This window comes from Eschrichtius robustus, chromosome 3, assembly GCF_028021215.1.
Source record: "Eschrichtius robustus isolate mEscRob2 chromosome 3, mEscRob2.pri, whole genome shotgun sequence".
Taxonomy (NCBI): Eukaryota; Metazoa; Chordata; class Mammalia; order Artiodactyla; family Eschrichtiidae; genus Eschrichtius; species Eschrichtius robustus.
The window spans coordinates 112764882-112791479 of NC_090826.1; the positions used below are offsets into that span (position 1 = coordinate 112764882).

The 26598-nt window shown below is 50.3% G+C and overlaps 1 protein-coding gene across 1 annotated transcript in view; it reads right to left on the bottom strand.

Annotated features, from left to right (window-relative positions):
- KCNN3 (potassium calcium-activated channel subfamily N member 3) overlaps positions 1-26598 on the bottom strand; it is a 177831-nt gene that overhangs the window by 93507 nt on the left and 57726 nt on the right. The gene's annotated exons all lie outside the window — the stretch shown is intronic.

Here is a 26598-nt window from a genome sequence, read left to right on the forward strand (position 1 = left end):
TATAAGGTAACATTCACCAATTCCAGGGATTATGGCCTGAATATTTTGGGGGACCATTACTCAACCTATCACACCATGCTTTTAACCACTGCACTGTGTTCGTTTAATTTTCTCAACAGTTCTTGGAGGATGTTGTCATTATCCCGATTTTACAGATTAGAAGACTAAGGCCTCCAAGAAGTCAAAAGAGTTGCCAAGGTTCATCCAGGTAGGAAATGGCACAGCATGATAAATGTGGACGACTTGCTCCTGCACCCCTGCACCTGCTGCTAGAGAGCTCAGGGGTTTTGGGGGGGCTTAGGGTTTTTTAAATATATATTTTTATTGAAGTATATTTGATTTACAATATTGTGTTAGTTTCAGGTGTATAGCAAAGTGATTCAGTTATATATACATACATATACTCTGAGCTCAGGAGTTTTTGAAGCAGGGGCTGCTCTTGTTCCCTTTTAGACTGAACCCTTTTGGCATCTTAACCCCACTGCAAACCTGATGACCACTATGGATTTGCCTTCCCCAGAACAAGATGCATTTACACACCACATTTTGCAGATAGTTTCTGGGAGTTCACAAATCCCAAGTTAAGAATGCTTGCTCTTGGGAATTCCCTGGTGGTCCAGTGGTTAGGACTCCATGCTCTCACTGCTGAGGGCCCAGGTTCAATCCCTCGTCGGGGAACTAAAATTCCACAAGATGCATGGAGGAGCCAAAAAAAAAAAAAAAAGAATGCTTGCTCTTGAAAGCCAGGTCTCAAAGAGGTATTTGCACACCCATGTTCAAAGCAGCATTATTCACAATAACCAAAAGTGTCTGTTGATGGATAAATAGATAAGTAACATGGTATGCAGTGGAATATTATTCAGCCCTGAAAAGGAAGGAAATTCTGACACATGCTACAACATGGATGAAACTTGAGGACATTATGCTAAGTGAAATAAGCCAGTCACAAAAAGGTAAATACTGTATGATTCCACTTATATGAGGTACCTAGAGTAGTCAAATTCACAGAGACAGAAAGGAGGATGATGGTGGCCAGGGGCTGGAGGAGAGGGTACAGAGTTTCTGTTCTGCAAGATGAAAAGCTTTCTGGAGGTTGGCTGTACAACAACGTGAATGTACTTAACACTACTGAACTGTAACCTAAGAAATGGTTCAGATGGCAAATCTTATGTGTATTTTAGCACAAGTTTTTGAAAAAGGACACTTGCTCGAAACTGAGAGTTCTTGCAGGGTGGGGATCACATCTGTGCAGGCTGGTGCACAGAATGGGCTCAACAGAAAACTGCCCATGACTGCTGGATGGGTTGAGTGGGTGATTCTGCTGCCTCCCCCAAGCTGTGGGCTGGCATTTCTAGAAGCCCCACAGTGGTGGTTAAACAGCTACCCCAAGCTTGGTTAAAAACAAAAACAATAAAAGCACTGAGAATTGGGAATGGGGTGGAGGCAGATAGGATGAGAATAAACCCAGTTGCGTTGTGATGAAGAATGAGTGTCTCTCACCCATCCTTGAAAGGAATCTCGAAAGGCAGCCAGGGCTCTGATGTCAATGTTACAAATAACTTGAGCCCCCTCTAACCTGAGAGTGATCCCATGCCTCTTCCATGGCTTAAAGTACCCAGGCTTTTTGACTGTTGTATCCCTCTGTTGCCAAATAAGATACTTGAGGATTTTTTAAACTTTTCTGCTGTTTGCAGGGAATTCAGGAAGAAGAACCAAACTCCAAGAGCTGACCTGCGTTCCTCTGGGCATCGTGCCAGCCCCTCAGAAATCACCTCACCTGCCAACCTGCCAATGATATCTTGTCCATAAAAGCACCCTTCCACTGTGCCAGGGGGACAGCACAGGAAACAACGTGATTGCAAGAAAAGCCAAGCCAAAGTGGCAGGTGGCACCTATGTCATGATCAGTGGAGGGTGAAGCCATTGAGGCTTCAGAATTGAGAGTGGGTGGAGGCAGACGAGCACAAGAATAAATCCTGTCACCGTTGTGGTAAAAATGGGTGGCGCTCACTGTGGGAATCTTGAAAGGGAAAAATGGGCCCTGCTGTTGCTAATGGGTGTCCCTTTGCAGAGGGTCAGGTGACTCATGCAGCACCCCGGAGTGCTTTACTCCCTCCGTGTCCCTCTCTCTGCCGTGCTCCTACAACCACAGCAAATCATCCTCCTTTGACTGGGATTGTATTAAATAGCCTTTCAACCAGCAACAGAAGGAGGTGGGCTCTTAGTGAAGCCCAGTCTATAAATACAGGGTAACAATAGGAACCAGAACGTTCCACAGGAAACCGGTAGGACTTGCCCTCCCCATACAGAGCAGGGAAGATTTTCACAGAGATTTCTGCAGCCCTCCCCAATTATAATCCCAGAATGGTAATAACAAACTGATGAGTTTATTCAGGTAATATCCATGAGACATAGTTCTCTTTAAAAGGAAAAGGAATTTGCATGTTTTGTTATATCCATCCTTTATTCCAGTTTAACTGGTCCCTAAGAGGCTTTAACTCTAGCAAGAGGGATTTTGGTTAGAGAGACTGTCACACCTTGCAGAAGAAGAGAGAGAGAAAGACATATGTTGGAGAAACTCCCCCCAGGGAAGTGCTTTCAAAATGGAATCCAACCTATCCATCCAGGAGAGTAAGTCCTATATGGATTCCGAAAGCCTATCCAGTCTGTTTAGATGGAACTACCTATCCTTGTCTGAGATCCAGGTAGAAGTTTGATGTTTTTCTGTCCTTGAAGGTATTGACAAAACTAAAGGGTTTCTCTGCACATGCTCCCTCCTTCAGCCAGGTCTCAGGTGGCTTCTGGTGTGTCCCTCCCCATCTCTTTCATTTCCAGCCAGATCAAGGGCGGTTCCTGGGTTACGGTCCTTGGTTCAGCACTAAGAACAGGAAGCCCCTAACCTAAAACCATCGCACCCAGCAACATTCTCACCACAAACACTTAGAAGCCAATCTTCCCATTCCAAACGGACACGGACAGTTCAATCGAGAAGGAAAGAGATATTTAAAAGCTGTAATAAATCATGGCCAAGTGAGGTGTCAGACATGCAAACCAGTGAATGAAAAGTTGGCAAGTTGCAAATGGAGAGGTGTGTTGAATTCACAGCCTCCCGGTTGCTCCTGCCCATGGCCAAGGCCCAGGGCCAGGTAAAGTGCTGTCCCTACTTCTTGGCCAAATGTCCTTGAAGAGAGGCTGACGTTGAAAAGTTCACACCTGGATTTCCACCCCTTCATCTTACAGCAAAGGCGGAGGATAGGGAGCATTGTGGGGAGCTTGAGGGGGAAAAGAGCAACCAGTGAGGGTGGCAGACCCCAATCCAGCCTACAGACAAAGCCACCAGGGTTGGGAACTGACAGACCCCATTTGAAAGTTATAAACCGTATAAAAGAACTACCATTAATGATGGTTATTACTGTAAACCTCAAATTCTCAATAGATCATGAATAATACTTTTAATTAAAAGGAAAACAACAAATCAATATTAACTTATTCTGGATGCTGGGGACTATTATTCAACTGTTTTTTAAAAAAGGCAGAAATAGAACACAAAATGCCTGCAGTGAAATACCTGTAAGAATGGCCAGAGCAGTAACTTAGCTGACTTAGTCAAGAAACGTCAAAGACTGGAAGTTAAAATTCCAGCCTACATCAGATCCCCGAGATCAGCATTGGAGTGGGGGAGGGTGCTGCGTCTAGTCCAGGGTTTGCAAGTACTCCACAGAGCACCCCTCATCCCACCCCCACTCCGCCCCCACCCCCTGCCCCGTGCTCAATCCTTCCACCCACGGATCCCTTCATCCCTCACTGATGGGATGCATCCATTCCTCAGACATGTGCGTGGCACTGTCCCAGGTGCTGGAGACACAGAACCAGCGGTTCTGCCCAATGGTTTCCTGTTGTGCAAAATGAAGACAAGTCATCTTCTCAGGGCCTGCAGGATGCGGAGGGATTGGGTCCCTCCTTCTCCGCAGCCTCCATTTGCGTTTCATGCCCCTCACTCTCTCCACTGCAACCACACTGGCCATCTTTCAGGCTGCCATGCTCATCTTCTCCTACCTGACACACGGCCTTTGAGCAATGCTAGTCCCTCTGCCTAGAATGCTTTTCCCTTCACTCTGTGCCAAGTTAGAATCTATTCATCCTCCTATCGACTGAGTCAATCCTAGGCCACTCGTGACATTTATTGTAGTTGCAACTGTACTTCTTTGTGCAACTATCTGACGAAAGTCTGATCTGTTATGAGACTGTAAGTTTACTTGAGGGCAGAGGCCATATCTGTTTCTATCTCCATTGCCTCCCCAGAGCCTGCCCTTGATACTAGGTATTTAATAAATACTTTATAAGTGAAAAAATGAAGTATACCTTAAGAGAGCTCACGCCCAGGTGGAAGAGACACTATTTGATCCTCCATGTAAATGACTCCACAGGCCTTTCCTGCAAGACCAGTTTTTAGAGTGAGGAACTGGGTCCTTTGGTGGGGGTCAGAGACCCTCTGAGAGGAGAAAAGACTTGGACCGTGGAGGGGAGACAATTGTTATGGCCAGTGTATTTCGCTATTGCCTTTCTGGTCTCTCTCTGAATGAGTAAGCTATTAGGGCCCACAAGGAGCAGGCGCGTGGTCCATGGTTGAGTCGCAGAGTTGTAGGAGTACCTTACACAGTAGCCTGGGCATCGAGCATGGAGGAGCAGCAGGAGGGAGGACGCACTAGTGCAGGGAGGGATGCCAGGATCTTCTCTCAGGCCAGCTCCAAATGATTGGAGGTGCCTGCCCAGAGTGCTCAGTGAGAAGAATTCTGGGAAGACATTTGAAATCATCTAGAAAGGGTGCTGGGATCAATTAGTCATGTCTGCTCTGGGTGCAGATGGGATACCAGTGGCATGCCTGCCATGTGTTGGTCACCCTGCTCTGAGGAGGCAGGCGGGTTGTTCACTGACCTGCTGGAGAGCTCTTCCCTGCCCAATTTGTGAGGGCAAGTGCTCTGTGGAATAAGGGAGGCCATTTCTTCCCAGTTAGTGGTTATGGCTGGATTTCCCACAGCTGGATGTTTCCATAAGTAGCCTATATCTAAGTTATTGAGGCAGGCATCACATTTTTCCAGAGCATTCTCTGAAACACTGCTAAAGGAACAGTATGAAAGAAGGGCATCCTAAGGTGCCCAGGGGAACAGGGGGCCCACGATGCCCAAGTCCCAGTCTTTGTGGTCTCAGGACACTTGTGCAGCTATTGGTTAAACAAAAACGGAAGTTCTGGCATTAGGTCATGATCTGGGAAGCCACGTCCCTTCTCTGACTGGCTTCTGAGGAAAGAACCTAGCCGCAATTCGTAGGCTGGCCACCTGAAAGAAAGCACTTTGTAAACATAGGAGGACAGAACAGAGCAGAGAGTAGAGGCACCTCTGCAGGGACAGTGGCCAATCCCTGCCTGCTGATCGCAGCGTGAAGGGAAGGCTTCTGTGACAGCAAGGCTCAATCCCAGGACCTCCCGAGTTCAAGTATGACAGGTCGGCAGAAGCTGTAGATAATTCACTCAGTTGCCAAACATTCCGTGAGACATGTCTTCTATCAGACGCTGTATAAGGCCTGGGGGATTCAGAGCAGCCGGGCCTGGATGCCCTACAGAGCTCACTGAGAGGGACCGTCATGTAAACAGAGAACCGGGTGCCACGGGAGACACAATAAGAGAGGCCTGTGTGCGTGGGGGGCGCCGAAACGGGGGCAGCTCAGGCTGGAGAGATGAGTAGCGTTCACTGAGCAGGCGAGGCGGAGAAGGGCCCTCAGGAGGAGGGGTGGCACATGCAAAGGTCCAGTGATGCGGAACAGGGGAGCACAGGAAACCCCAAGGGGACTGGCACAGTGTCCAAGGAGGAAATGGCACAGATGTGGCTGCCCAGAGGACAGGGCTATCTTCCAGAGAGCCCCGCGTGCCAGGCTGGGGAGTCTAGACTGTATTCGAAGGACAGTGAGGAGCTGCTGAAGGTGTTCAGACAAGGGCAAGGTCAGATGTGTCTGTGGGATTCCTCGGCAGCAGTGTAGGTGGGGTGGGGTGATAGAGGGAGGGCAAGCAGGAAGGGGTACTAGTTGGAGGCTGCCCTAACAGTCCACCCGAGACCCGGTGTGGGGAGACGAGCAGAGCCAGTGAACGCTGCAATCAAAAGGCATCTTATCTTAGAAGATAAACACTCAGCAACAACAAAGAAAGAGTTCATAAACTCTTGGAGAAGGGAATTCCCTGGTGGTGCAATGGTTAAGAATCTGCCTGCCAAGGCAGGGGACTCGGGTTCGATCCCTGGTCCAGGAAGATCTCACATGCTTCACAGCAACTAAGCCCTTGCGCCACAAATACTGAGCCTGTGCTCTAGAGCCTGCGAGCCACAACTACTGAGCCCACGTGCCACAACTACTGAGCCCGTGCACCTAGAGCCTGTGCTCCACAACAAGAGGAGCCTGCGCACCGCAACGAAGAGTAGCCCCCGCTCTCTGCAACTAGAGAAAGCCCGCTCGCAGCAACAAAGACTTAACGCAGCCAAAAATAAATAAATAAATAAAAACTCTTGGAGAGCCCAGCCTCCAGGGCCCTTTTCCTGGCCTCCACTCCATATCTGAATTCTTGCCCCCTCCCCTAGTCTGCATAGCTCTTTGTTACTAGTCTGTCTTCCTTGAATTACAGTCCACAGAGTATCATCTCCTACCCCGTCTGAGAACAGGTTGAGGGCAGAGCTGGCAATGCACACACCTCTGTATTTCCCATCAGCCCAGCACAGCTCCTGACATGTAGCTGACACCCAACCGTGGATGGATGGAAGGATGGATGGATGGATGGATGGATGGATGGATGGATGGAAGGAAGGAAGGAAGGATAGATAGATGTGCTTTCGTGCATACATAGATGTTTCAATATAAATTTTTTAAATTAATTTATTTTTTTTATTTATTTATTTTTGGCTGCATTGGGTCTTCATTGCTGCTCGCAGGCTTTCTCCAGTTGCTGCGAGCGGGGGCTACTCTTCGTTGCGGTGCACGGGCTTCTCATGGCTGTGGCTTCTCTTGTTGCGGAACACAGGCACTAGGTGTGCAGGCTTCAGTAGTTGTGGCATCCAGGCTCGGTAGTTGTGGCGCGCGGGCTCTAGAGCACAGGCTCAGTAGTTGTGGCGCACGGGCTTAGTTGCTCCGTGGCATGTGGGATCTTCCCGGACCAGGGCTTGAACCCATGTCCCCTGCATTGGCAGAAGGATTCTTAACCACTGCACCACCAGGGAAGTCCCTCAATATAATTTTTAATTGGATGAAAAATTTAGGTGAACAGACTGCCCTGGCTACAGTTCATCTAATTGCAAAGGCTCACAGGGAACTGGCTGCAAATTTGCGGTTTGGGAGGCAGGTCATGATTCAAGAACCGATTTTGTCCATAAAGCAGCGGGTTCAGAAGTGTCTGAGGCTGGAAGCCTGGGGGGAGGACCAAGCCCCCCAACCCCCAGCCCAGCAGGACAGCCCCAGTGGCTGAAGTGCACAGCAATCACTCGCCCAGGTGTGCAGGGTGCTCCTGGGTACTCGTCAGTCATGGGGCAGGAAATGAGGCCATGCCCAGAGGACAGGACATGGCTTTTGACTGTGTGGTTTGCCTTTGTGATGAATGAAAGAGTTTTTCAAATGAGGCTGGTAGAATTGAAACAATCAGTAAACTGGGAAATGAAAAAGGCATTTGGGAGCTGGGACATAAGCATATCAGCCTGGTTTGCCTGTGGAAGCAGGGAAGGCTCTGCCTGTCTTCATAAAGAGCTTGGGACAAATTGTGACCTAAAAAAGCTGGCCTGGGGACAGTGTAATCTCACTCCCTAGGAGGCCAGTCCCAGGAGAGGAGGGGGAAAGGCCACCTGGATAGTCCACCTCATCCTTCCCCTAGAAAAGGATGAAGAGAGAGCCTGGCCTTGGGGTTTTTAATGCTCATAACAATGATCTCCATATTACTATGAACATGTAGGGCAGGGTTATCCTAATTTCTGGAGACAATCAAGGAGGGTGGAAAGAACTTGGATTGTGGAGTCTGGCAGAGTAAGATTCAAATTCTGGCTCCACCACTGACCAGCTGTATGATCTTGGTTAAGTTAATTAACCCATCTGAGCCTTACTTTCCTAAGGAGATAATATTATAGTACAAACAGAAAGGAGATAATGTTAATAGAAAGAAATCACAACACCAAACCATTATCTCAAAGAGGTCTTTCTTGAAACTCCAACCCTAAGTAATTTCCTTTTGCATCATTCTCCACCACTGTTCCATTTTGTTCATTGTCTTCATCTGCATTTACACTGACCTATCTGATACCTTACCTGTGATTGCCTGACGCTGTACCTGTCCCTAACGCTGCCCCTGGAAGCTCCATGAGGGCAGGGATCGTACCTGCCTCATTCATGACTGTATCCCCACTGCCTGGAACAGTGTAGGCACTCTTTAAATTTGGAGTAAATGAGTTGAATGGGGAACATGGTACCTGGCCTACAGTAGATGTTCAAGGAATAGTGGCCAGTATGACCCAGACACCTGGAAAGCCCAGAGGCATGAACCTGGGAGCCCAGTTCTGGCCCGGAGAAAATCTCTGCAACTTGCTGTGTGGACTTAGGTGAGCCTCTTTCCCCTCTAGGGCCTCAGATTCTTCATCTGTCCGATGAGGAAGATGGTCTGATGATGATCGCTGGGGCCCTCTCCAGCATTCATGGCTCTAACTGTCTCTGATTCTCCACATGGGCTCTGAACTGACAAGGACTAAGAGAAAGGCCAGCTCCATCATTGGACCCTGTGTGCGTGACTCTCAGCTCCACAAATGCCATACAAAATGAACCCAAAAGGCCCGGGTGCAATTCTTAGGAAGAAGTGAGCATTGGCAACAGCCAACAGTCAACCCCACTTCTTTGCTGCCCAGCATCAGGCCCAGAGGACTCACCACGAATCACCGCTTAGCCTCAGGACTGGTTTGAGAACACAGGAAGGTAGGGGGGGAGGGAGGGAGGTAGAGCGGTGGGTATGCACATGCACCAGGCCCTAAGCCAGGGACTTTGGCATCACTAGCTTGTCTGGTCCTCACCATAGCCTGGGCGATACCATTATACCCACTCACAGACCAGAAGAGCATGTTAGTAATAGCCCCTGGGAAGCAGCAAGTACCAAAGCAGGAAATAAAGCCGACCCTCCTGACTCCAAGTCTCCCACACCGAAGAACCTGGTGGAGTTTAGACGTCAGGCCTCTTCTCTGTGACTGTTAATCAGGATATACCCCAAGTGTAATTGATGGCAAGAAGACACCACTAATTCAGGAGCAGCCTCTAGAGGAAGCATTGTTTACACTAATGGAATAATAAGAGCACTGAAAAGTGCTAATACTTACAGAGCGTTTCCTAAGGGTGAAGTAGACTCAGTGCTAAGCACATCACAAGGACTCTCCGGTTTCATCCTCACAAAAACTCAATGAGTAGGCACTGATACTGTACCCACTTTGCAGATGAAGAGCCTGGGGCTTAGAGAGGCAAAGTACTTGCCTGAGGTCATGCAGCTAGGAAGTGGTGGAGCCAAAATTTCAACCCTGGTCTCTCTAACGCTAGTCATCCAGTCCCACCATCTTACCATACCCTGGGCAGGCTGGTGAGACTACTGGGATAAATTAACATTTAATTATATGACACTAACATTTATTATATTAATATAACATTAACCATATACATATATCCAAAGCATACTATATACAGTGATTCATACCAATACAGTACTTAGAATATGATCAAACTGAGATGGAAAGAGGTGAGTGCTCTCCAGTCTCAGCCAGCACTGACACCAAATGGATTAGATCAGTCTCTGGGATTAGGTCAAAGGCTCAAGATCATTGTCACCCAGTGGGTGAATGCACAGCGATGCCAGACATTTGCCATTTTCTGGTCGGGGGCCTCTGAGGACAACCCCTGTGAACCATCCAGACAGTGTAGCCAGAGTCTCCAGGGAGACTCCAAGCCCATAAAGTGAGGCTGTCCAGGGTCATGTCCCCGCCCTTGCATAAGTTCATATAGGAATTCAGCTGTAAATGCTGTAAAGAGTGGCAGGTGGAAGGGCTTAGCTCCTACTGAGGGCAAGAGAGAGCCTCTACTGTCTCACTCTGGAACACGCAAGTGCCCTGGGAGGGGGAGACTTGTGGCCGACGGTGAGTGGGTCATGGCCTGGAGTTCCTGGTCGGCATGGTGCCCTCACCCCTCAAAGGATCAGGCAGTGAATGCAGGACCTGGGAAAGGTCACTGAGATTACTTCCGCAGCTGGATTTAAAATGGCTTTGAGTGTTGGGGTATCCAGGGCTCTGCACCCCAGATCGGGAGACAGCCACCCCACCCTGCCTTTTACAGTCTGGACAGTCCTGGGCCCGTCCCTTGACCTGTTGGCCCCTCAACCGCTTCATCTGTAAATAGAGGCTAAATCCCAGTCTAGGCGTGTGACTTGTATGTGGGAGACAGCTTTGCAGAGCCCTGAAAAAATGTAAGGGGATTTGACTTCACTATATGGGGTCCCAAAGTCGTCATCGTCATCGTGCTGTTTTGGATGATATCATTGGCTGTGTTCTTACAAAATGGACCATATAAGCAGCTCACTCTGAAATGAAAGGAGGGCCTTGTCCCTTCCTGTGCCCTGACCCAGCCCATAGCAGACCACGCCACTGCCTGGAATCATGAGTGACCACCTCCCCTGCTGAAGAAGCTGTCAGTTCTCTTATTTGTTCATCCATTCGATCGCAGGTAGGTATTTATTGAATCCCCACCAGGGCAGGGCCCTATGCTGGTGTTGGTACACCACAGCTGAACTCCCTTTGTCCTTGCAGAGCTGCTTCTCTACTAGAGGACACGGGCACGGAAGCCAGAGTTGGCTCAGGGGACCCAAACCCTGACCCAGGAGATGAGCACTCAGGGCCAGGGGCTGTTATGGAGCCCAGTGCAGAGCTCTGGAGCTGGCCTTGTTATAAATGGCTGGGACGCAGGACCCACAGGGAAAGCAGACATCACCCAGCCCTCTGCAGACCAACCCTGGCAGCTCCTTCCTGGGCACCAGTTATGATGCCAGCCAGTCTGAGATGTGGTCTTCCCAAGGGTCCAGTAAGCAGTTATCCCTTCCCTGGACTCCAGGCCTTACCAAGAGAAAACTGCAAAGAGGAAACAGATTAAGACTGTATCCACAGGGCTTCCCTGGTGGCGCAGTGGTTGAGAATCCGCCTGCCAATGCAGGGGACACGGGTTCGAGCCCTGGTCCGGGAAGATCCCACATGCGGCAGAGCAACTAAGCCCGTGAGCCACAACTACTGAGCCCGCGTGCCGCAACTACTGAAGCCTGCGCGCCTAGATCCCATGCTCCACAACGACAGAAGCCACCGCAATAAGAAGCCCGCACACTGCAACAAAGACCCAACACAGCCAAAAATAAATAAATAAAATCAATAAATTTATTGAAAAAAAAAAAAAAGACTCTATCCACAGAGCTGTCCTGGGCCCAAGCTGGCCGGTGGATTCCAACCTCCAGCTTCCTCTCTTTGAGATTCTGGGAGTGAGCAGCAGAAGAGGGAGGGGAAACACCCTCACCCCACACAGAGGAGGCCCTTCAATTTTACACGGAAAGCCCTGCTTCTTTGTTCTCTGTTCCTGACTAAAGAGAACCATTTATCTTGGCAAAATGGGAGAAGACCCTTTATATTCTGAAATGAAGTGTCAGCATGCAATGACAGTTAAGGTCCCAAGATACCCCCAGAGTCACTTTTTATTCTTTTCTATCCACAATCATTAGGGGGAAATCTCTCTGCAGCTTCTGTAGAACCCATTCACTGGAGGGAAATAGATCAATGAGAAAACCCGAGCCCCGAGCAGCTGCGCTGACAGCTCTGAAGCAGGTACATTCATTCTTCCCTGGAGCCCACGCCAAAAGGACAAAGGACGATCGCTCTCACCTCCTGAAAGAAGAGCTGGCCCAAAAAGTTCCTTAACTAGATATCTATTTCTTATCTTTTATACAGCAAGAACAAAATCTCTTTCTGAGAGTGACATATCTTACAGTCACTTCAAACAAGCGCAGCTTTTGCCACTTATTTTTAAGTGCACTTGCCTGCTAAAGTGAGAGCAAAAAAATCCAGGGGGGAGAATAAGGCAAGATGGTGGAGGCCCAGCTGCTTCCATAGCTGGCATCTCCAGCCAACAACTGCCGGACCTGGAAAAGGTCCCTGAGAAGAGCCTGAAGAGCTGACACCCCAAGAGGATGTGCAATCCAAGTGTGAAGAACTTGACCTCTGGCGCTCCATCTGCTTCCACCAGAGCCCAGGTGCTCTGAGAATGCTCATGACAGCCAGCTGCAAGGGGTAGGCATGTGGGCACCAAAAGGGGAAGGGGCTACAGCCACGAGAGCAGGGGAAGAAGAACATAGCTCAACATTGATTCACTTGTTCATTGATCCTGCAATTATTAGCACCTACTGTCGCCAGGCACTGACAGTGGGGGTGGGATGAAATTAAAGTAGCAACAAAACTAATAGCAGTTACCACACTGAACTCATACCCTGTGCCAGACACTCTGCCAAGTGCTTTCTATGCATTATTTCATCTAATGGTCACACCAACCCCTTAAGGAAGGTAATAAAGTGACTCTGCTTGTAGACAAGGAAATTGAGGCAGAGAGTTAAACCTCTAGCCCAAGATTATATAGCTAATAAGAGGTAGAGCTGGATCTATACCAGACCCACTGTGTCTCGGCTGGAGAAGGGCTAACCATCGATGTGTATCCTGACCTGGTCAGTACGAACAGGCAGTGTTCACCCAAACCTGTGCAGAGAAGCACAGGATACTGTCCCGTGTCCAGGAGCTCACTCGCCAGCCAGGAAGGAGGAGAGTTTGCATAATTGCAGGGAGGCGGGCGGGTAAGATCTAGTCCATGTTCAGTGACCACAGGCAGCTGGCCTGGGGCAGGACTCAGGCAGCATGGAGCCCAGCCACACTGTGGTGCCTTGAAATCCAGGCTCAGGGGTTCCGCTTTATCTAGAAGTCACCAAACGGTGAGAGTGTGTGAAGAGAGGATGACCTACTCAGAGTCATGTTTTAGGAAGACTACCAGCTGCAGGCTACCATTCATAACCCTGAGAATATGAGGCAAAACACAATATCTAGAATATTACAGAAAACAATAGGATCCATTTATTGAAACACTCTAGCCACTGCGAGGCATCAGACTCAACCCCAGGAAACCTGTGTTTGCCTGCAGGGCTCCACCTGCTGACTCAGGCACGCATGGGGCCCCAAGACCATCCCAGTGGCCCGTCCCCCCCGGTTTCCTCTGGCTGTCACTCGGAGGCTTCTTCCTTGACCTTATTCTCTAGCCTCTTCACGTAGCTGTTCTGACCAGTTGGAAGGGAGAGGCTGTCTGTCTTTGTGAGGGCCCTTTTCATGTACATGACACGTCATGGCTCTGCCCTCTGTCCCATCTCACCAAGGCTGTGAAGTGCCTCTTGTTGGGGATGGAGCCCTCCCTGTCATGCTGCCTCCGCTCCAGCTGTACCACACTGGGCTTTGGGCCGTGGCCAGGCCCTAGGAAGTGGCTCAGAAATCCCCCTGGGCCCTACCCACCAATGAGCCCGAGGGCTTTTCTTCCCTGTGCAGATTCCTAGAGACTCCAGTGGCCGGGGAACAAAAAGGGACACTACTGACCACCAGCAAGGCACATGGATGGATTAGCAGGGCGCCCCAGGCAACTGCAAACATTTTGCCACAAGTCAGGTCAGGGCCGCGGCTGAAAGGTCAGCAGCGTGGAGCAGGCTGCCCCAACAGAGGTGGGGTCTAAATGATGTTTCTGACAATAAAACCCTCTGAGCTGCAGGTCAGAATTGACGCCTGTCATTTCGGTAATGATCTGGTACCATTATTGGCTTGCGGTATAGCCCCTATAAACACACTGATCAACATCTGTCTGCCCGAGACAGGTGATTTTCTTCAAAACCAGAAAACCCACAAGCCTATCAAGCATTCGCCCCACTGTCCTCAACAGGCAGACAGGAGTTTTTGGCCTCTGAGCCCATATTTTACAGTAAGAACCCAAGGAGTGTTGAGTCCTGTTTCTAAGCATGTTCAACCAGGCGGGATGGGAAAGGTGCCAGGGGGCAACTCAGCCCAGTGTCGGTGCACAGCTGTTCCCACAGCTGGCAGATACGCTGCAGCTGCAGGCCAGCAACAAGGGCCAACACTGAGCAAGGAAGCCCGGAGCCAAGAGAGGGGCGTGGGTGGAGCCACAGGCCATTGGGCTGGAGGGGATGGGAGGACACTTTCAGGTCCAGGAGGACTCCTCTCTAAAGAGCCTCTCCCACCAAAGATTCGCCCTCTCCTTTCCCACGAACCCTGCGGCCACCTTCACAACCAAGCCTCCCATCTGGGCACTTTCTATCCCTCTCCTTGGGAGTTTTAAGCCCAAGCCTAGGGCTTTCTGAGCAACTCCAAACTCCACAGTTAACTGCTGCCACTGCCCTCCCCGACTACACACACCCCACCCCCATTTGCATGACAAGCCCTCCTTGGACTCCAGCTGCAATCTGGGATGGTAACCCTTTCCTGGCAGGGAACCAGCCCCTTCTTCAGGGGCAAGTTCTCCCATCAGGGGCATCTTAAGCAGGAACTGGGACATATTAATGCATTCACTAGTCAGCACTAACACAATTTACCTGAATTCACGATTCACACAACTAGTCTAAGCGTTACAGACTAAACTTCACAAGTGTAGACGGTAGGGACAAAACCCATTAAGATTTTATTAGTGCTTAGAATTCACAATACACTTCCCATCCGTGGTCCCATTGAATCCCCACATCATGGATGTCCCTATCTTTCTCATCCCTTAGCAATTTGGTTCAAACTTTTCACACTGTATTACGAGTTGCCCACCTGTTTTACTCCTTCTCCTCAACACCCCTCACTCCCTCCCAAGACCATGAGCTATTTGAGGGTAGGAAACACTTCTTACTCTTTCCTGTTCTGGCACCGAGTAGGTCATCAGTGTTTGCTGAATACAATTGAATCCCACAGGGCCAGGTTAAGAGAACAGGAGGAACTGGAGTAGTAATACTAGCAAACGCCTATACAGTCTTCCTATGTGCCAGACACTCTTCTGATTAATCCCTTTTACATAGATAAAATCATTAATTCTCACACCAACCCTAGGTAAGTACTATTGTTATCCCTATTTTTTTTTAATAGAAGAAATTGAGGCACAGAGATAGAATAACTTGCTCCGAGCTCACAGCAGGAGCTGGCAGGGCTGGGATTTGAACCCAGACAGTCTGGTTCCAGAGTCTGATCTCTAATCAGACTCCATATACACTGCTTCTCAAGTTGAACTGATGCAGACTCCCTAAGAAACAGTTTATTATATTTTCTTGGGGAGACCCTTTATAGAAATGTAACATGCGCAATGGGGAAATTAATAAAATTCAATTCTGCAGACAGCCATGTGGAAGGACACAAGAGACACAGAAGGAAAGTATGCTTTGTTCCCAAAGGGGAAGGTCCTCTGTGCATAGAGGATGCCGCTCTATACGTAGCCAGGGTGCAAGGGGGGGCTGCCAGGAAGAAACAAGGGAGACACGGCCATTCTGGGCAAGGGCCCAGGAGCAAAGTCCTGGGGGTGGGAGGGGTGTGTCCTGGGCATGGTCACAAGAGACTGTACATAATTGTGGGGGGCACGATTGTGAACCATGATTAGCTCAAAGCAACGATTCCCCCACTCTGCTGCACTTTAGAATCACCTGGGGAGCTTGGAAAAACCCCTACACTCAATGCCTCCCCAGAGCAATCAAATCCCAATCTCTCGGGGCGGGACTCAGGCACCAGTATTATTTTAAAGCTCCCTGGGTGATTCCAACGTACAGCCAAATTGGAGGACCACTGGTTCAGCCTATGCAGTGTTATTCATACAGCAGTCTATTCTTCCGTTAAGGACTAAAATGGCATGGAGGGCTTCAAACTGGGTGTGCTCCTTCCATCTGCCCTCCTTCCACTTTGGAAGGCTGTTTGGGGCCATTTTGGGGGAATGTGTTTTCTCTGGTTTCCTGGAAGCCCTTTAAAACGAAGGCAGGTTTTAGATAGTGCAGCTCCAACTCAAATTCCAACCTTGCCACTTACCAGCTGCATGAGTTTGGGCATGTTATATAATGTCCAAGCCTCGGTTTCCTCATCCACAAATAGGGGATTGTGGTAGGCGGAATAACAGCCCCCCAAATGTCCACATCCTCATCTCCAGAACCTGTATGTTACATGGCAAAGAGGAATTATGGATGCAGATGGATTAGGATGGCTAATCAGTTGACTTTAAAATAGGGAGATTATCCTGGTGGATGCAATGTAATCATAAGGGTCCTTACAGGCGGAAGAGGGAGACAGGAAGAGTCAGTGTCAGAGTGATACAATGTGAGAAAGCCTTGGGCAACTGTTGCAGGCTTTGAAGATGGAGAGGCAGACCGCTTCTAGAAGCTGGAAAAGACAAGAAAATGAATTCTCCCCTAGAGCCTCCGGAAAATGCAGCCTTGCTGACATCTTGATTTTAGCTTAGTGAGACTCATCTTAGACTCCAGAACTGTAAGATAATAAATTTGTGTTGTTTTAAGCCACTAAGTTTGTGGTAATTTGTTACAGCAGCAGTAGGAAACTAATACAGGATGGACGGGAATAAATCGGGGATAGTATGAAGATTAAATGAGATAAATTTTGAAAAACTTGTAGCACTGCTCTTAGTGCTTTGTAATTATTAGTTGCTGTTATCATTCTTACCATTACCATCCTATCAGGAAGCTGCCACCTCCTGCGTTCTGTGTACCTGGCACAGGCTGCCCACTCTCTACCCACCATCCCTGGATCCACTCCCCACTCCCGAGGTGGTTGAGTGGTCCCAGGCCCTGCGCGTCAGTAAGAGGCTTTGTGACCTGGGCCCAGGCTGGTGGGAACCGGCCAGTCTTTCTTGGACAGAGCAAGAGGCTCCTTAGAGACCTGTGATGCCCATTAACACAGCACAGACCAGTATTTCTGCTTCCTGACACTGTTCATGAGAATCAACAGGAAACGGGGCTGGGTGGGGAGGGGGAGAGGTTTGGTAAGGGAGGCCCTCAGGGAGTCTTCCTGACCACCAGCTAAGAAAGCACCATGGGAATGGTCAGCAAGGGCCTCAAGAGACTTACTCTAAAGGACTAAAGGTGTCCAGCACCTCAATAGCTGTCAACAGCAGGCAAGAGCTGGACCACCAGGCCAAGAGCAGAGGGCTTGGGTTTGGCAAGGAGGGTCCAAAATTAAATCTCCATCAGGCCCCTTGTTTGTGCCAGGCTCTCGTGGGCCCTTTCCCCCAGCTCTTGTAGCTGATGTTCACTATACTCCTTGTGGCCATTATGATCCCATCATACAGAGGGGGAAACAGACTCAGTGATCTGCCTGAGGTCACCCGCTGGCAGCAGAGCTGAGATTCAAACTTTTGATTCTAACACTAGAATGCTCCACTCTGTACCATATCTCGTTTTCTTTTCATAAAGGTCCAATTAATATTTTAGTCATTACTGATTTAATCCTGGGAGCATGAGAACACAGCTAGTACAGACTGTTAATCTGTATTTATACCTTGAAATGGGCCAGCCATGAAAATGTAGAAGCTTCAAAAGCTACAAACAACTAAAAAGGGGCTTGAAGGAAATCTGGTCCCAGATGAATAAACCTTGTGTCAGCTCGGGGTTGCCATAATTGCAGTTCTACATAATGATCACAAACCTGGGTTTCACGTGGCCCCTGAAGTGGACCAGGCAGGTGAGGAGAGGCTCATCCCCTCCCCACCGTGGGCGCCCAAGGACTCCCTCCAAATTAGAATGTGTACCAGCCCTGGGAACTAAATTTATCCTGAAAGGACACCCAGATCAGAATGCTCTCTGCTATGAGATATCCTGTCCCTCACTGTCCTCCCCTCTTTTGCCAGAGCCAGGGAGTATCGGCTGTCAATTCAGCCCTGTCAATTCAGCTTGAAAGCCACACACACGTGATGCCAGCCCACAGCGACAGGCACCACATGTTTAGATGCGAAAGACAGGAAATGTTGAAAGGGCGAGAAAGGAGAGCCAGAGAAGATGGAAGAGAAGGTGGAAAGAGGCAGGTTTAGATGATGCTGATAAGAGGGTCGTAAAGAAACTGAGAAGAGGAAAAAAACGGCACTGGGGCCGGACATCTGTGGCAGGGTCCCCCAGGATAAGCCATCGGGGGCACGAGAGCTACGATGGGGTCCTGTTCGAAGTCAGCGGCTCCTTTACAAGCCTCAGGCAGCACGTCTCCTCCGTTTCCCCGGCGTTTGCACCTTTCAAGCCCACTACAAACTGAGAAGTTCCCACGTCAGCCTTGGATGATATCGCTGCTCCTGCAGGTGACAGCCAGGCCTTGGGGACAGGAGCCCATTCTGCCAGCACTCCAGAAGGGTGGCCATTCCGCCACACCCCCTCCCCAATCCCACAGGTAGAGGAAGGACACGAACTCCCTGCCTGAGGGAGGCCGCTGGGGAGCCTGGGTTAGGGAACAATGAGAGAAGGGCAAAACTGTAAAATCCTGAGGTTCTTGTAAATCTCATCAGTGCAGTTAAACATCTAAGACGATCCGACAGAACAAGACAAACTCGGGCTCCCCAGGAGGCCCGGGCTCCCAGTGGGGTCTTGTTCCGTTAACAAGATCACAGAACCTCAGATTCTGGAGGGGTATTTTTCCGTTCCTCTCCCTCTCAAACAAGAGTGTACCAGGTTGCTGTCGTCTTTATGTCTAAAGATCCCCCAAGGAAGGAGCTTTTCAATGTTTTCTCAAGCTCAATGCTATGCTTTAAAGTCAGAGTAGGTGCTTAAGCTTGCAGATTGGGCGGGTTTCCACCATAATCTCCACCAGTCCTCCCACCCCCAGCTCCACCTCTTGATCTTAATGCTGACTATTGATGGTTTCTAAATCTTAGGTAAAATGCTTTGCTAATGCAACCTGGGGATCAATTCTCTGGCCTCCCTGTCCGCCCCATCAGATTGCCATCCCTGAGCCATTTCTGATGGACAGCTAGGGGCTGCTACCATTGTAGACAAGGATGCCTAATCTCTCCTGATCCTACTTGCCAGGTTCTGGGTCCAGCCTTTCTTTTTATTTTCACTTCTCACCACTGCCTTTATGGCCAACTGCATCTCTCCCATTCCCCAGAAGCCCTGAGCTTTCCCAGCTCTCCGCATCTGCTCCAGCAGGTCCCTTCCCCTAAAGCACCCCTCACCCCACCTGCGTCTGCGAAACTCCGCCCAGCTTTCAAGGCCCATCTCAAATGCCCGGGAGGCAGAGGCCTTGTTCCCACCCATGAGGAAGGCCTTGCTGTACCCACCGCACCTGCGCTCCCAGCACCTGGCAGCCAAGGCCCGTGAGTATTCGAGTGCTTATCTCTCCATTAGATCCCAAGCCCGTTTAGGGCAGGGACCTTGCAGTCCGCATGGTGCCAGGCTCAGCACAGGACCTTCAATAGCTCCGTGTCAGATGAATTAATCACCTTTTGTCCAGTCCTCAGGGGAGGTGGAGAGCGGTTGCTATTTCTAACAGCAGCAGGAAGACAAATATGGCCCTGCCCACCCCCCCTTCATCCCCCACCATTCCACACACACACCGAGGGGTGGTCATTTCTCTTTGCTCTCACATCAATAAGGTTTCTAGCACATTCTAGCAAGCGGCACCAGAGAGAGCTGGGAGGAGTCTTGGAGAGCACTTAGCTCCCCGCCCTGGTTGCACAAATGGGGGACCTGAGGGCCACGAGGGGCAGGACCAGCGGGCACTCACGCAGCAGACCGGCGTCAGGGATGTACCTGTCTCCCCAGCCAGTCTCCCACGGAGCTGCCTCGGGGTACTGAGCTCAGAGGCTGTGGCTGCTCTGCACCGGGTGATGGCTCCACCACGGCTGGTCACTGATCTCTGGTTGTGGCTGTGAGCAGTGCAGCCACAGGTCGGCAGTCGCAGCCAAGTCCAGCTGCTGCAGTGAGAGTGGCTTCAGGAACGTTGGAGCCCCAGGGGCATGTGGCTGTCCGGCAACACTCTCCTGTGACACAGCCTGCTGGGGCAGCGTTGTGACAACCCAATCCTGCCAGGTGGCCAAGCGCCCACCTCACCCTTTCATTCACAGACCATGAGCAGCACAGAGGCAGGGTCCACTCGGCAGCTCACAGCTCTATCCCGCACCAGAGCGGCACTCAGTAAACACTTATACGATGTGCTTGCACAGCCGGACTTATTTGGCGGGTGGGTTAGGAGGGAGCATAAAACCACAGCCTATGGGGAGGCCACAGAATATTTAGAATGAGAAAGATTTGCAAAGCCTTGAATTTCTTCTTCTCCATTCCTCCTGCCTTTAATCCAACAAAAGGAAGTTTACTTCCCCAGATTCCATTTCCGGTTCCACATTTGTATCAATGGCTTGGATGAAGCTATCACAGTCAGGCTCATCAAATGTGGGAGGACAGGAAGCTGGGAGGGCCCCAAACATGGGCCGCTGAGTGAGATGCTAAAAGACCCGGACAGATTAGAACAAAGGGCTGAAACCAAACGAACTCAGGGAAAAGGAACAGAGGCAAACGACAGGTGCAGCTCTCGTCCCCAAAAGGCAACTGGGCAAGCAAGGGTGGGAGATCAGGGGCAGGGGGTGAAGGCCTGTGGCTTGGCAGCTCTGTGAAGAAGACAGAGGGCTTTAAAAAACATTCCACTCAATGTGAACTAACAGGCTGCTGTGCAAGTCAGGGGCACTGGCTGTCTTTGGCTGCAGTAACGGAATGAGAAAGCAGGTAGGTGGTCCTCTGTCCTGAGCAGCTCGAACCCCTGGGCAGGTGCAGAGCAAGGGCACTGAGCAAAGCAGTGGGGACAGGACGGAGACAGGGCTCCTAACAGTGCCAGGGAAGCTGGGGATGTTTTGTGTGGGCAGGAGAAAACCCTGGGATGTCCTGTGTCCAACCCAGGGGGGCTTGGGTATGAAGCTGTTGGCCCCTTACCACAGGGACAGTCAGCAGGAGGAGGAAAGAGGGATGGGGAAACTGAGGAGGCTGCTGAAGCCTGACCCACCCAGGCCACTGGCAGCCCAAGGCTCAGTGTCCAAAGGGAAGACCAGACGCAGCCCAGATAGGCGCTGGCTGGTCCTGAGGGCCAGGGGACTCTGGCAGGGAAGCAGGAACTAGCCTCTCAGAAACCGGGGGGGTGGGGAGAGGGCAAAAAGGAACAAGACCCAGTATGGGGCCAGCCAGGCAGCCAGGGCTTCAGAGAAGGCTCTAGCCAAGCAGGGATCAGGAGGGGAGGCAGGGAAACCAAAGCATCATCCAGTCCTGATGGCTGGGAATGCTACCTGGGGTTGGCAAGCTCCCAGCTCCCTGAGGGTGCTGGACCTCATCCTTGGGGTAGGCCTGGGACCCAAGAGGAAGACAAGAGGGAAACCAGGGTAAGGAAGCGATTTCTAACAGGCAGAGGAGCCACCCCAGGGCAGAACAGAGGCTGGAGGTCCCTCCTGGAGGTGCCGCTGGGGCTGAGGGCCCCGGGCGCTACTGAGGGGTTTCTGTTCTGCCCTTGGCTTCGTCATGTGCGCCTTTGCCCTGTTTTGGAGGGGAGTCCCCATGGCTGAGCCCAAATTCCAAGCTGCCTTCTGGTGCTGCAGGAACGAGGGGCAGGAGAGACAGACCAAGGATGGAGCTCTCCCCCCAAGTGAAGCCTAACAGGCTTAGAGACAGCCCACTTGAGTCCAGCTCTGCCTCTCACCAGGCACATGACCTTGGCCACATCGCTCACCTTCTTAGGCCTCAGTTGTCTTATCTATAAAACAGGGATAGTAACAGAATTCACCTCACAGGACTGACATGAGGATCCATTGAGATCATAAAGGGCACAATTCCCGGCACATATGAGATGAAAAATAGAGCCTGTCATTATTATCATTTGTGGAGTTACAAACCTTTTAGCAGATCTAAACTTGGAATCAGAACCTGGGCCTGTGATAATGAGGATGTCGGGACAGGGTGAAGGCAAGTTCGCGGGATGCTGGTAGGGGGCGGTGTATGAAAAAAGTCCACCATATTCAGAGGGGCACCCATACCCACGAGCTATCAGGTGACTGAAGGTTACATAAAAATGACAAAGTCAGTTCTGGAGATGGATGGAGGTGATGGTGGCACAACAACATGGATGAACTTAACCACTGAACTGTACGCGTAAAAATGGTTAAAATGGTAAAATTTTACATGATATACATTTACAATAATTAAAAAAAATTTTTAATGGCAAAGTCACAACTTGGCCCCAGGTCTACTGACCACAAGTCCAGGGTCCCTCCCACCCACCCACCAGGTTTGTATTGGTGATATGTTCAGAGGAAATGGAATTCTGCTGGATTGAATTGTATTGAATTCTTTAATTCAAAGATAAACTCGGCACAGTTCATCTCTTTTCCAATTATTGGGTTTGGGAGAATTTGAGCAGTGGTGATTTTGCCATCTTTTCTCTTAAAAACAAAAAGATGTGACTTCAGCTTCCTGCTGAACGGAGACTAGAATTATCAGAATTTTCTTGGTCCTATAATGCAATGAAAATGGTAAGGAAGTCTCCAAACACTAAAAATTCTACCATGCCTTCCAATTTCCCAAATCCTCAGAGAGTCAATTATCTTTAGCCCAGATTTAGAATCATCACACTCCCACTACGTACAACCCCCTTTATTGGCACAGCAGGGACAGTCACCCAGACGATTAAGAGAAAGCATGGCCCTTGCGGAGCTTATAACTGAGCACGATGTTTCTTAATCAGGAGAAAGCCCTGGAACCCTGTGGTGCTTTCCAAACACACACCCCCAGGCAGTGGGGTTCACTAGATTACACAGGGGATCTGATGGAAAATGGAAGAGATCATCACTTGAAAATAGTAACAACAACAATACAAAATAGAATGAATTAACTCTGAAAAAGTCACGGACAGTACACATCGGCACTCTCAGGGAAATAGAATTAAGCTGAACACTCGCTCCCCAGTGACTCTGAAGAAATGGGAGTTTGTATTCATGGAAGGAAGCTGGAACTGAGTGCTGAGGAAGGGAACATGGTCACTGACTTTAATTATCCCAAAAGCTTTACTATGTCTGACCAGATTATATTTGTAAGAGACTTAAGAGGAGTCACCTTTAAACTTTAGGATGTTGGAGCCAAAGAACTGTTCTTTTGATTGTTTGCTATTTCAAGTTCAAGGCTATATTAAGGGGACAGCCAGCTCCCTTTCTGGGCAGAGAAGCAAGGCAGTTAGGAGGAGGGACAGTCTGCTGGGACAGTCCCGCACGAGGGCCTCCTGAATGCAAACTCTATCAGTTCTTGTTATCAAAAACCATTCATAGCTACTCTCCCTACATTTTTGTCTCCTTGTCACCGAGCATCCTTCAGGCATGGAATCCTGGATACAGTCAGAGGCCCCAGAGATCATCTGATCCAATCTGCCTACTTTACAGATGACAAAACTCAGGTTGAGAGAGAAGTAGCTCATCCAAGCTCGCACGGTGATTGGTACCACCAACAGACCAGGCCACAGGTCCCTCGCACCTTGTAAAGGGTGCAGAGGCTTGCTAGGTGGAAGCGCCTTGGATGGGGCAGGCACTCGGGCTGTTTTTCTCAACCCTGTCATTCACTTAGCTGCCCATGTTGGACGGTGATCTCTTGTATCCCTGAATTACAGCAGAAGCTTCTTGAGAAGCTTCCTCGGCCCCCCTCGCTTCCCAAGGTGAGGACGGTGTGTGGTTTCCAAGGTAACACACAGCTTGGTGGATTCAGCCTCCCAGCACCACCTCATCCGGCACCAGCAGGGGAGGAGGAGTGGGAGGTGAGGTGACACCACCGCCCCATTTACAAACACTGATTCCTCCCGAAACCAGTTTCCCCTCTGTCCCCCTGCCAGGGTTCAGGGTAGAGGACACCCCTGACATCCTGGAGTCCTGGAGCTGAGGAAGCTTCTGGAGGACTTGGCAAGAGGCAATTGCCTGGAAGTGAATGGAGCCGCAGGCAGCTGACTCCGGAAGTCTGGGACCGGCCCTCCTGGCTGGGGCAAGTCTTAACATGCCCAGGGCAACAGTTTTCACACCTGTTAACAGACACAGCACATGCCCTGTCAAGAAGCATGACACAGGATGACATTTCCAACTGACAAAACGGAAAGTCAACACAGGCAGCTGAGAAACAGCCTTGCTGCTCCCCCAGGCACGCCAGCCCCGTGGGCTCTGGGCCCCGGAGAGAGCAGCGGGAGGCCATCACCCCTAGGGAAGGGGCAACATGGCAGGAAAGCTCTCTCTGGGGCAGAAAGGGTTAAAGCCAAGTGTTCAAATATTTAGCAAATAAAACCAAAATGTCACACAGAGACTGCCAGGGCTGACGTGGTAACCATGGCAATCCATGGCCAGCCACAGATCTGAGAGTGAAGAGGCTCTGGGACTGAGGCCTGGGACGAGAGGGGATGAGAGGATGGTGGGGAGGGTCACAGAGGGCATGGCCAGCCCAGCTCACAGGGCGCAGCCCGCTGAGACCCTTGACCCCTCACAATGCACAAGCCAGAGCTGTGGACTTCACGCCAGTCTCTCAGTCTTACAGAGACTCAGTTTTCTCTTCTATGGAGCGAGGGGAATAAATCGGCCTGTCTGCCCCTCAGGCTTGTTGTTCATTCATTTGGTTACACTTATTGAATCCCTGCTATGTGCTGGGTGCTCTTGGTTGTGGGACAGAGCAGTGAATCCAAGTCAGCCTCCACCACCATGGACATACGGCCGGAGCGGGTGCAGGTGAGATATAGTGTCAGGGTCAGAGCCCATGTCCAGCCAACTCCTAGAAGGGGCGCCTTGCCCAGGGAGTGGGGGCAGCCAGAGGGTTCCTAGAGGAGGAAGCATCTGTGCTGAACCCTAAAAGTCAAAGAGGTGAAGTCAGGCAGGCAAGAGGTCTGACAATACATGTGAAAATACTCCCAAAACTACAAAGCACTAGACAAGATGACGTGACACCATCCTCACCGACGTGGTAGCTAATGCGTCATCCTCTCAGCTTTCTGTCTTTGGAGGGTAGTCTGACAAAGACTCATGGCATTTGAACTGAGCAGCTACTCGCCCCCTCTTTCCTCCTTTCTCTCCAGCTGTACAGGTGCAGGTGGGCCAGTGGGAGGGCAGGCGGCGTCCTCAGCTGATGCACGGTGGCCTAGCCAGGCCCTGTCCCCCGGACACACCCCCCATTTCCAATTTCCCTCGTGTGCTGCCATCTATCTAGGGAGTGTTCATTAGCGTGGAGTAGGAGATGGCCGTGAGCTCAGCAGAGGAGGCCACCATCCAGAATTTTCCTGTCAAGCCCTGTGTTCCTGGAGCCACCCTGGGGGCCTAGAGTTCCCTCCTCCTCTCTGTGAAGCACACCTGGGTTAAGGAGCTCATGTCCTCAGACCTAGCAGGCTGAGAGGGCCATCTGGAGGTCTTGGGATCTCAGGGGTCCGCAATCTGCTCAGCTCTAAAGGAGTCCCTTGGCCACTGGCCCATCTGTGAGCCCAGTGAAGGCGATTCAAATCCATCAGCCAACCAGCCAGGGACATCCTTAGGAAATGTCTGTCGGGGGCCTGCAAGGACAGAGACCCCAGCCCCACCAGGGTGAGGCAGCTGCCATCTCCCCTGGAGGACAGACACACCTTCCTTTCTCTTCTCTCTCACGCCCCTGAAATGCTCCAGGCCAGTTTCATCCCAAACACACACAAGGGCTCTGCTCCCCATGAATACATGGCTTGGTTAAAGCCTCTTCTCTCCATGAGAGTTGCCTGGCCCACTGTGGCCACACGGTATTTCACACACACCTCATACCTTGGGGCTTATCAGCTTGGGTCACAGTGGATCAAGGTCTAGGACAAGCAGCTTCCAAAGATAGGGACTGGGTCTGAATTATTTCTGGATTCTCAATGCCTGACACACAGTAGTCCTTACCTTACAGATAAGTTCAGGGTATGACTTGAGCCCACTTTCTTCTATAGGGAGAAGGGAGAGTGAGAGCACAGAACAAGACTCAGCCTGAAGCATCGAGTCTGTTCCCTGATGGGAAGACGCCCCTGACTCATTTAGCAGTGGGCCCCTAAGGCATCTGGACCAGTGACACCTCCTGCATTCCAGATGCCCCTGTTCCTGTGACAGCAGGTTATACATGCCCAGGGGGACGCTCCAACCTATGGGACCATCATGCCATGGCATGTGAGTCTTTTTGCAATGTGAGCTGTCTCTTGAATATAATTTATGTCCTACAATTTGAAGTAATTTCCCTGCCAGCTGAGAACTCTATTGCTATTTAATAAAAATATTCACTTTTACACATCTAATAACTTAAAAGTCTCCCCTTTTATTGGTCTCCTATGTTTCAAGTTCAGGAGGTTGAAGACCTCTATCTTGTCACTATAGTTATATTTCTGTCAGGTTTGAAGCGGACTAGAAGCCTCTGGAGGCCCACACCAGATCTTCATCTGATTGATGCTTTCTACTTTGAATATGGCCAATAAGCACAGACTGAAAT